The following is an 8,397-nucleotide window of genomic DNA, read 5'->3' on the forward strand; positions in this document are numbered from 1 at the left end:
ACTGCACAGTCTGCTTGTTAATGCTAAGTTACCAGGGATATCTGGAGTACTGCTTTGTTGCACTTCCGGTGAAATGCAAACTCTCTCACTTAGATTAAAGCCTAAGGAACAGTCACTATATCCAAGGAAGGAGGTACCCCGAGTGTTCTTGAAATATAGTATTTGTGGGTGAGACTCTGGAAGGTAGGAAAGAAATGGCTTCTCTCTCAAGTACATGATGATTAAAAAAAAAGTTCACAATACTTGAAACATTAAAACTTTGGACAGATTCCCTAAGAACTGCAGTCATACCCCTGAGAGGAGAAGGATGTTGAGTCATAGTGAAGAAAGGAAAGAAAAGCGGAATGTTTTTTCTATTACAATCATTACAGAGGTCAGACACAACCAAGACAGACAGATGAACAACAAAAACACTGGTTAAGTGATTCAGAAGAGTAGGTTTTCTGGAATGAGCCAGAAACATTTCAAGGACTCTGAAAAAAAATATGGAAATGAACTGTCGTTCCAGTTTATCTGAGCATCTGTGCCTTTCGAGTCCAGTGCCTGAAGAAGGATCAAATTTTAAATGATTTGATGGAAACCTTGCGAAGGACTTACACTTTGGCTACCTGAAAGCTATCAGAAATATGTCAGTAGCAGAACAATGAACAGCGATGTTACATTTTGCTTTTGGTTTATCTGACGGTGGCAAAAAGACTTGAAAGTTTATGATCTTTTGCAGTGTGTCATAACGTTACCTTTCTATAAAGTAAATAAGCAAGCCACTGTTTTGCTTAAATAAGTTCTTCATTATGATCACCCGGTTTGCTTTTGTTGCGCAGGAGGATTGCAAAAGTGAGTGATGTATTTGAAGGCTTGGCTAAGACTGGAAAGCCTACCAAAATTAGGAAAGAACATTGTGCATTCAAATACTTGGCTGGGTTTTAATTTCACAACATGGTGTTGTTATTGTAACCTACCACTTCTATATTGATCATAGAATTACTTGCCAGAAAGGGAGTTTGACTGTTTAATGTACTGATTGCTATTACTGTTATTATATCTTTCTGAAAAAAATGAAGAAAAAAGAAGAAAAAATATATTTATTTTTCTGAGGTTGTATGTTTTCCCATTTGTCATAACAGAGGGAAAATTGATTCAATGCCTGCTTCTGTTTAGAACTGCAAATTAAATGCCCTACAACAGAAGCTGCTCAGTTTCTGGTTCGGATTCCCAGGTTGGAGTCTCATCTGAGAAGGTGGAGCGATGGCAAGTCTGTACGTCACTGTGGTGATCCAGTGGGAGGAGGCAGCCCGCCTGGGCCCATCCACCGTCAATCTGGATTTCCTCCTGTGCACAGGCAATTGGCCACTCCGTGCATCGTTCGCTTGGGTGTGACTGTGAGCCCTGGTGAGTCACAGTTCAAGTGCACTACTCATACAGAAAGGAAAATGAGGCCAAGTTTAACCCTGCTTTTCATTTTGTTTCCAGCTTAGTTCTGTGAAAGTCACAGGGAGCCCAGAATTGCTACGTGCAGCAAAATGTAACCCAGTAATGTGTAGAAGATGCAGGAGCTATCACTGCCAACACGTTAAAAAACAAGCAATATACCTGCATGTCTCTGTACCCGTTCTGTCTGGGATGGAGTCGCTTCTCACAAATAAAATACCAGGTAATGAACGAAGTAGAGGTCGTTTCTTGTGGGAGGATTAAAGTTGCTAAAAGCAGCAAGTTTACAATTGGAAAGTGTACTCGCAAACCTGGAACTGGTTATAGAAATGACGTTACTGATTATATAGTGTCATTTCCTGATAACTTGGCTCTGTGTTAGTCTTCTGTTAATCCTTTGAGTGTATTCCCTAGGATATAGTAATCTTCTCGATAGTTTCCTGTTCTTGCTTTTTTTTTTCCCCTTCTTTGGACAGTTGATGACCCGCAACTCGCAGCTTTTTCCAGAAACATTTTGCAGATGTATTTCTCACAGTGCAAAATAAGAGCTTCTTGAAAGCACTTTATAAGGGAGTTTACCTCAGGAACACAGTTTCTTATCCTCTTTTCCCTTGCGGAATCACTGAGTGGCTGAGGCAGACCCCATCCTCTCCGCTCCCTCCTTTCAGTTATTTGTATACATTGATGAGATTCCTCTGAGCCTTCCCTTGGACGGGATGAAGTATTGAAGAAGGGCTGAAATAGGCCCAGCGGCCTAGTCAGCAACTGAGCTGACTTATCTACTCAGCAGAAACCTCTGATGCCATTTCTGCTACTTCCTAATGATTACAACATTTTCTGAGGCGTGCTTTTTATCAGCCAAATGTGTAAATGTTACAATTGATGTCAGTGTAGACCTTGGATTTTTACTGGGGCTTGGACACTGTCCTAGGCAGAGCTTATCTTGCCTGGGAGGTTTTCAGGAGACTCCACAAAAGCACCCAGAATAATCAGCAAATACTTAGATATACTGGATCATAGTCCTGTATATTCCTTTATGCCTTGAGCTGTTTTCACAATCCAAACTGTACACGTGTATCTTAGGATTGAGTGCAGTCATGAAAGACATCCTGTATGGTGGCGATAGATTCTGATGCATATTTTTTATCTTTCCTGAAATGAACCCCTATCTCCTGTTCACAGAGCTGGGCTTCAGTTCCCTGAAAAATACAGTTTGCCTCCACATTGACTTCTTACCTCTCAAAAAACATCTTGAGGGAGGGGTGTACATTGCTCACAGGAGCTGTGTGCTCCAGGGTGGGCTGTACCAACACACTGCCTGCTTCTCACCTCCCCCACATAGGAGTCATTTGGAGAATTTGGGATTCTGGTGTTCACGCGGAGTTATGCAAGTCACAGTCAAGCTGTTTAAATCTCCGTGTGCAGCCCCAGCAGAACATGGCAGTGTTTGGTGCTGATAAGATATGAGTCTGCAGTTCTGAGTGCTTGTTCACAGGCATTCCTGCCACGTGAGAGCAAGTTCTTGCTGAAGAAAATGTGAACGCCTCTATGACAGTGTTGCAAATCAGAAATAGTTGCAGTTAGTTCCCTCTCAGGCAGAACAAACCCTAAGGTTCCAGTTAAACACTTATGAATCACTACCTTGGAAAAAAAAATAAATAAAGATGACACCACTTGTCACATTTCTCCTAAACTCTCAGAAAATGGGAGAAGTGTGCTGAATGAGGCTGTCAGTGACAGTGTTGTACAGGGATTACTGCGTGATGCCGTCAGTTATGATATACTGCACGTTCCTTTCTGGCAGAGAAACGGAGCAGAAAATGCACAGCTGATGGAGTGTGAGGTGGAGAAGTCTGGCCACTAGTTTAAGTAAGAAAAACGTGTAATTTTTTTCAGGCTAAGTAGAATACAACACAGATATATTTTCTATTAACTTAAAAAGTACGTGCAGAGGTTGCATGTGGATACACAGGAGTTACAATTGCCTTAATAATAGATTGTAAGGGGTAGGGAGAAATGAACAAACGACCCAAGGATGCTTTTAAAAATGCTTCTGGAACAAAGCAATAAATGCAAGAGCAGCATTTGGGATGGCAGAAGCAATGCCAGTCCAGGTAAGGACATAGGCTTTGGGATTGAATTTCATAGTACGGGTGGCTGATTATGCAAGATAATCCAGCTCAAGGTAAATACTGCAAAGAGAGAGTGAGATAGAATATAGTATACATAGAGTCCCTCATCTGGTAAGACATTTAACACATGTCATCATGCAGTTTAGTTGTCCGGCTGGGATCTGGATGAACGAGCCTTTAAAAATCTATTGGACACTTACACTGCTAAGTTACATATCAAGAAATATGATTCTATCAAGTATGATTCCACGGATTATCAGGGATTTTTGTTCTCCATCGTTTTCCTGTGTTTTATTTTAGTATGGCTTGGTGGGACTTGGTGGGACAAATGCTCAATGACAACCATTTTTACTGTCTTTGAGTAACTACATTTTCTTTCCCAGCAGATCTTTACATAAGGCTTCTAAACCTGTCCGTCAAAGTTTATTCAGCTCAGCTAAAATGCAAAATGATATATAAATAAATAACTGTTTGAGGTTGCAGCCTTTCTGTCTTATCACTTTGCCCGGAAGAGCTCATGTGTCTTAACTGTGTTTATTGGGATTAGTGGCAGTCTTTCTACCAACAAGAAATGTATAACTGCCTTTCTGTCGGTAAGGGCACAATGAGTAAGCTTCACATGTTTCTATTATTACAAAGTTGCCTGTCACTGATATCAGTGCTTGCTGTTGCACAAAGCAAGAAATACTGTCAGATAACCACTTCTAAATTGCTAGAATCTTCTCAAACAAATGCTGCACCATAGGCTTCATTCTAAAAGACCTCCTTTGTACAGTGGCACGGTTTCTGTCTGGACGTGAGCAGCCTGCTTGTTTTTTCGTTATTTGCCAATTGCAGTGGAAATGATGCAGCACAAAAAAACTGCTGACTGAAGAGTCTGTTGCATTTTCTAGGTACTTTCTGGTTTTGAAATAAAACTGTAGATTATCACAACTGCTGCAGTTGTTCAAATTCATCTTCTGCCAAGTTTTCACACTGCTGATGCTTCTAAGAACAGAAAAACTTGCCTTAGAAGCGACTTTGCAAGTTGTATCCTGTTATTTTCAGTATCAAATTTAGAACAATGTCTAAATGATATGTCTCGTCTTATTTGTGGTGGCATTCTTTAAAAGATGCTGTACCTCATACACACAAAGACTCATACTGAGTGCTGAAGCTCCCTGGCAAGCAAACCACTGCTCTGTAAGTGAAAAGATCGCATTCTCTTGGCAGGTTTTGCTCTTTGGTGTTCCTTCTGGAGAGCTAGAAGATGTAAAATATGAACTGGAGAAAAAGGGGAGGAAGGAAGCATCACACATCATCTGTCTAATGTATTTTAAACACACTTTACTTTTGGAATGGTTTTGGTAGAGTCACGAATAACAAAACTGTGCCATCATCAGTTTCCAGGAAATCCTCTTCCCAGTAGTTCTCAAGGCATCAGCCTCTTTGTGCTGCTCAAACAGCTTCTCTCCTGAACAAATCACAAGGATTTTATTTTAATCCATGCGTGTTGTTTTAAACATATAACTGGTGGGTTATTAAAATAGGCAACAGGCCATTCACTGTGTGAAAATTAGCATGGATTAAAATGAGCTCATTCAGATGCTGTCAGGGTTTCAAACAGCAGTGCAGGACACGTGGCTGAATGCTCTAACTGCTAGAGCCAAGACATGTTTGATTTATTGACTCAATAGCGACATAGTTGAGTCTGAGATTGTATTGAGTCCAAAGAGGTTCAAATGAGGAGGTTCTCTTTGAGTCTGTTTCTATTTTATAGGTAGAATATGTCACTGAGGAACGTGGTCAGTGCGTGTGGTGGTGATGGGTTGATGACTGGACTCGGTGATCTTAGTGGTCTTTTCTAACCTTAATGATTCTATTATTCTATCACCGAGCAAGTATTATGGGATGAATACACTAAAAAGTAAGCTTCATCCAAAGGGAATAAATGGTTTTTAGGTAGATAACTCCCTGGAAAATCGCTATAGTGAAAGCATAAAATTTAACCACTGATAAAGCACAGGAGCACAATTAGTTAACTGAAAACCCCTCTGGAAAACAAATCAGAAGTGCTAAGAAAAACTGTCTTGCTGACTGCTGAATTTAGTCATCTTGCTTATAGAAACTGTTACAGCATGCTATAGGACTCCATGTTTAATGTACTTCCAATATGACTTCAATGTGTAAGATACACTTAGGTAACTACAATGCATGTTTGTTCTGCAATTTTACTGGCACATGGCAAACAACTATTGTTAAAGCAAGACCTTTGTGTTATCAGATAAAGGAGTGAAATAAACTTCTAGGAAAATGAGTTCCAGGTAGGAAACGTGCCTCTGACTATCATGTCAAAGCAAGTATCCTAGTGATAAAGTTCTTTCCGTGCCTGACAGGCACTGGGAGAGAACTAAGCTCCTTCCTGGTGAAGAGTTGCTGCTCTTGCTTCAGAGCAGTAAAGTACAGAAGGGGCTCAGAAGTGCAATGAGGAAAAAGAAACCAACCATTCATTAGGAGAAACATGTTAATTTGGAAAGCAGAATTATTCATAAAACATCTAGTGCCTGATATCACTGCACATACACATACGTAAATACTAGTATATACACAATAAATAAACTTCATAAAATAATTTCAATAAAACAACTACACTCGGACAAAAGCTGCCCATCAAGAAGTAATTTGCTGTTAATGAATTAAGGAGGTTACCATGTTGCTACCAATAAATTCCATTTTTCTAACAGTTTTGATGTGGGCATCAAATTGACTTTTCTACAGAGAAGGGGAAACTCTTGTACGGAAGCCATCTGACAGCAGGTTGGGGCAGTTCTAACAAAAAATACAATGAAATGGTTCTGCTAAATGAAGAACAGGCTTCTCACAGAGTGATCAGGTAGTGGAGAGATTCAGCCATAAGGCTGTTTATAACAAGCGCTACCATTTCACATTTATGCTGTATCCTAATATAATTCTTCATATTACCAATGCATGGATAAAGTGCAGGCAGATTTCTCTGAAATTATTAGGCAGAAAGCTGAAGTTGGAGCTGAATTCACAGTGAATTCACCACAGCAATGGAAAGGAGTGTGCAGGCCTGTCATGAGCTGTCAGGCCTGCAGAGTTACACTGAGGTGGTAGACATCACTGCCCGCTTTTCTCCCCATTGCTTTCTACAAGGAAGCAGTTCTGGAGGGTGTTCCAAGGAAGCCCCAGGAGAGCTATGTAAACTGTCATGAGGTTTACAACAAATATCTTACTTCCTGATCAATTTTACTTTAATAACATAGAATAAAATTTCTATTTTCAAGCTGAGGTCTCATCAAAACCCTCTCTGGGTCAAAGAGTGCAAGTGAGCAAAGTTCATAGGGTATATTTCCTGTATTTCTTAGCACAAATCACTGAGTAATTTCTTCCTTCAGCACATTAAAAAAGCAGTGACGAATACTACCCATCATCTGTCCATCTTCAGGACTTCCATTTGCAGGTTCCAGATCGCAACACCTCTCTCTTTTCTGTTTTTCTTTCATAGACTACAGAAGTCCTAAATAATCTTGTACCACTTGAGAGAAGCTTTGTGTTGAGCCCATAAGAAAGCTCAAGTTCTTGAATATATTTATCCATGTCAGCTCCTGTCTCAGGCAGTTGGTACAATCGTAGAGCATCCTGGGTTGGAAGGGACCCACAGAAATCCCACAGTCTAGCTCCTGGCTCCACACAGCACCACTCAGAAATCGAACCCTATATCCAAGAGCGTTGTCCAGGTGCTTCTTGGCCTCTGACAACTTGAGGGCGATACGTGCAACTGTCCATTTGTCTCCCACACATCTCCATTGCAGTACCACAATACTATTTTTTTAATATTTTTTTTAACAGCACAGTTTCCACTATCTCACATCTCCTCTGACTGTTACTCAACAGCTCTATCTGAGATGCAGTAGTATTTGGTCTTGAAGCCTTTTTGGCTGCTTCTTGGCCACTGAATGGTGCCTGTAGAGCCCTGGTAACCAATGCTTTCTCTTTCTGTTCTCTGAAGACCTTTCTCCATGCCAATTTAAAGGAGTGGAGCAGCTCCTTCAGCTCCACTTTCCCCTATAAAACCCAGAGGTGGCTCAATAAGGAAGAAGTCACACAAAATGGCTGCAATGTATGCGGCACACAATAAGGCTTTATGTCAGACCTCTACATTCAAGAAAGCAATAACTATAGCTGCAGAGACATACCAGAAGGATTTCAAGCTCTCTCTCGTGTTTGTTCAGCTCTTACCCATGCCATACCCGCTTCTGTGGGGTTGGCAGAATAGCTTATTTATATGTCTGGTTTCTGAGAGGAGGTTTTCAAATGAAGACAAAAAAAATTAAGTGCTAAGGCTACTCTGAGTGTGAGTTTTAGGTACTTTTTACATCCACATAGCATGACTCAGAGTACCAAGAGTTTCATTCTCAGCAGTATTCCCAGAAGCATCAAGTGCGGAGAGCCAAGTTTTCAGTGAATGAATGGCTCTTTCATACACACGCAAGACACAGTAAGTAAGAACCCTGTCAAGACCCAGCAGGTGGGGAACCAGACAACAAGGTCCCCATATGGTCTGTGGAAAGGCAAAAGACCACTGTAGGAAGTACTTACCATTTGGGTAGACGCTTACTCCCTGCTATTGACTGTGTTCTCAAAACAGCAGCAGCCCCAGGTAACGATCTGACTTGAACCATGGCACTTTCTGTGTCGTCCAAGGGCCTCTCATATGCCAGAGGAGATCTTCATACAACCTAAATTTTCTGAGGAAAAGTCCAGCTTGCTGCAGTGTGTCCATTTTGATTCAAGTAAAGAGATCTGACATTCAGAAAGTCCTGTTGCCCAGTTC

The 8,397-nt window shown here is 40.9% G+C and overlaps 1 long non-coding RNA gene across 1 annotated transcript; it reads left to right on the top strand.

The window, feature by feature from the left end:
• The first annotated feature begins 1,196 nt into the window (after positions 1 to 1,196).
• On the top strand, positions 1,197 to 5,281 carry LOC136052013 (uncharacterized). Its single transcript, XR_010622514.1, has 3 exons — positions 1,197 to 1,389; positions 1,471 to 1,651; positions 4,773 to 5,281. It is a non-coding gene; the product is annotated as an uncharacterized LOC136052013 (long non-coding RNA).
• The last annotated feature ends 3,116 nt before the right edge of the window (positions 5,282 to 8,397 follow it).

This window comes from Cyrtonyx montezumae, unplaced genomic scaffold (assembly GCF_038088225.1).
Source record: "Cyrtonyx montezumae isolate F1298 unplaced genomic scaffold, pur_monq_1.0 scaffold_3, whole genome shotgun sequence".
NCBI classification, from domain to species: domain Eukaryota; kingdom Metazoa; phylum Chordata; class Aves; order Galliformes; family Odontophoridae; genus Cyrtonyx; species Cyrtonyx montezumae.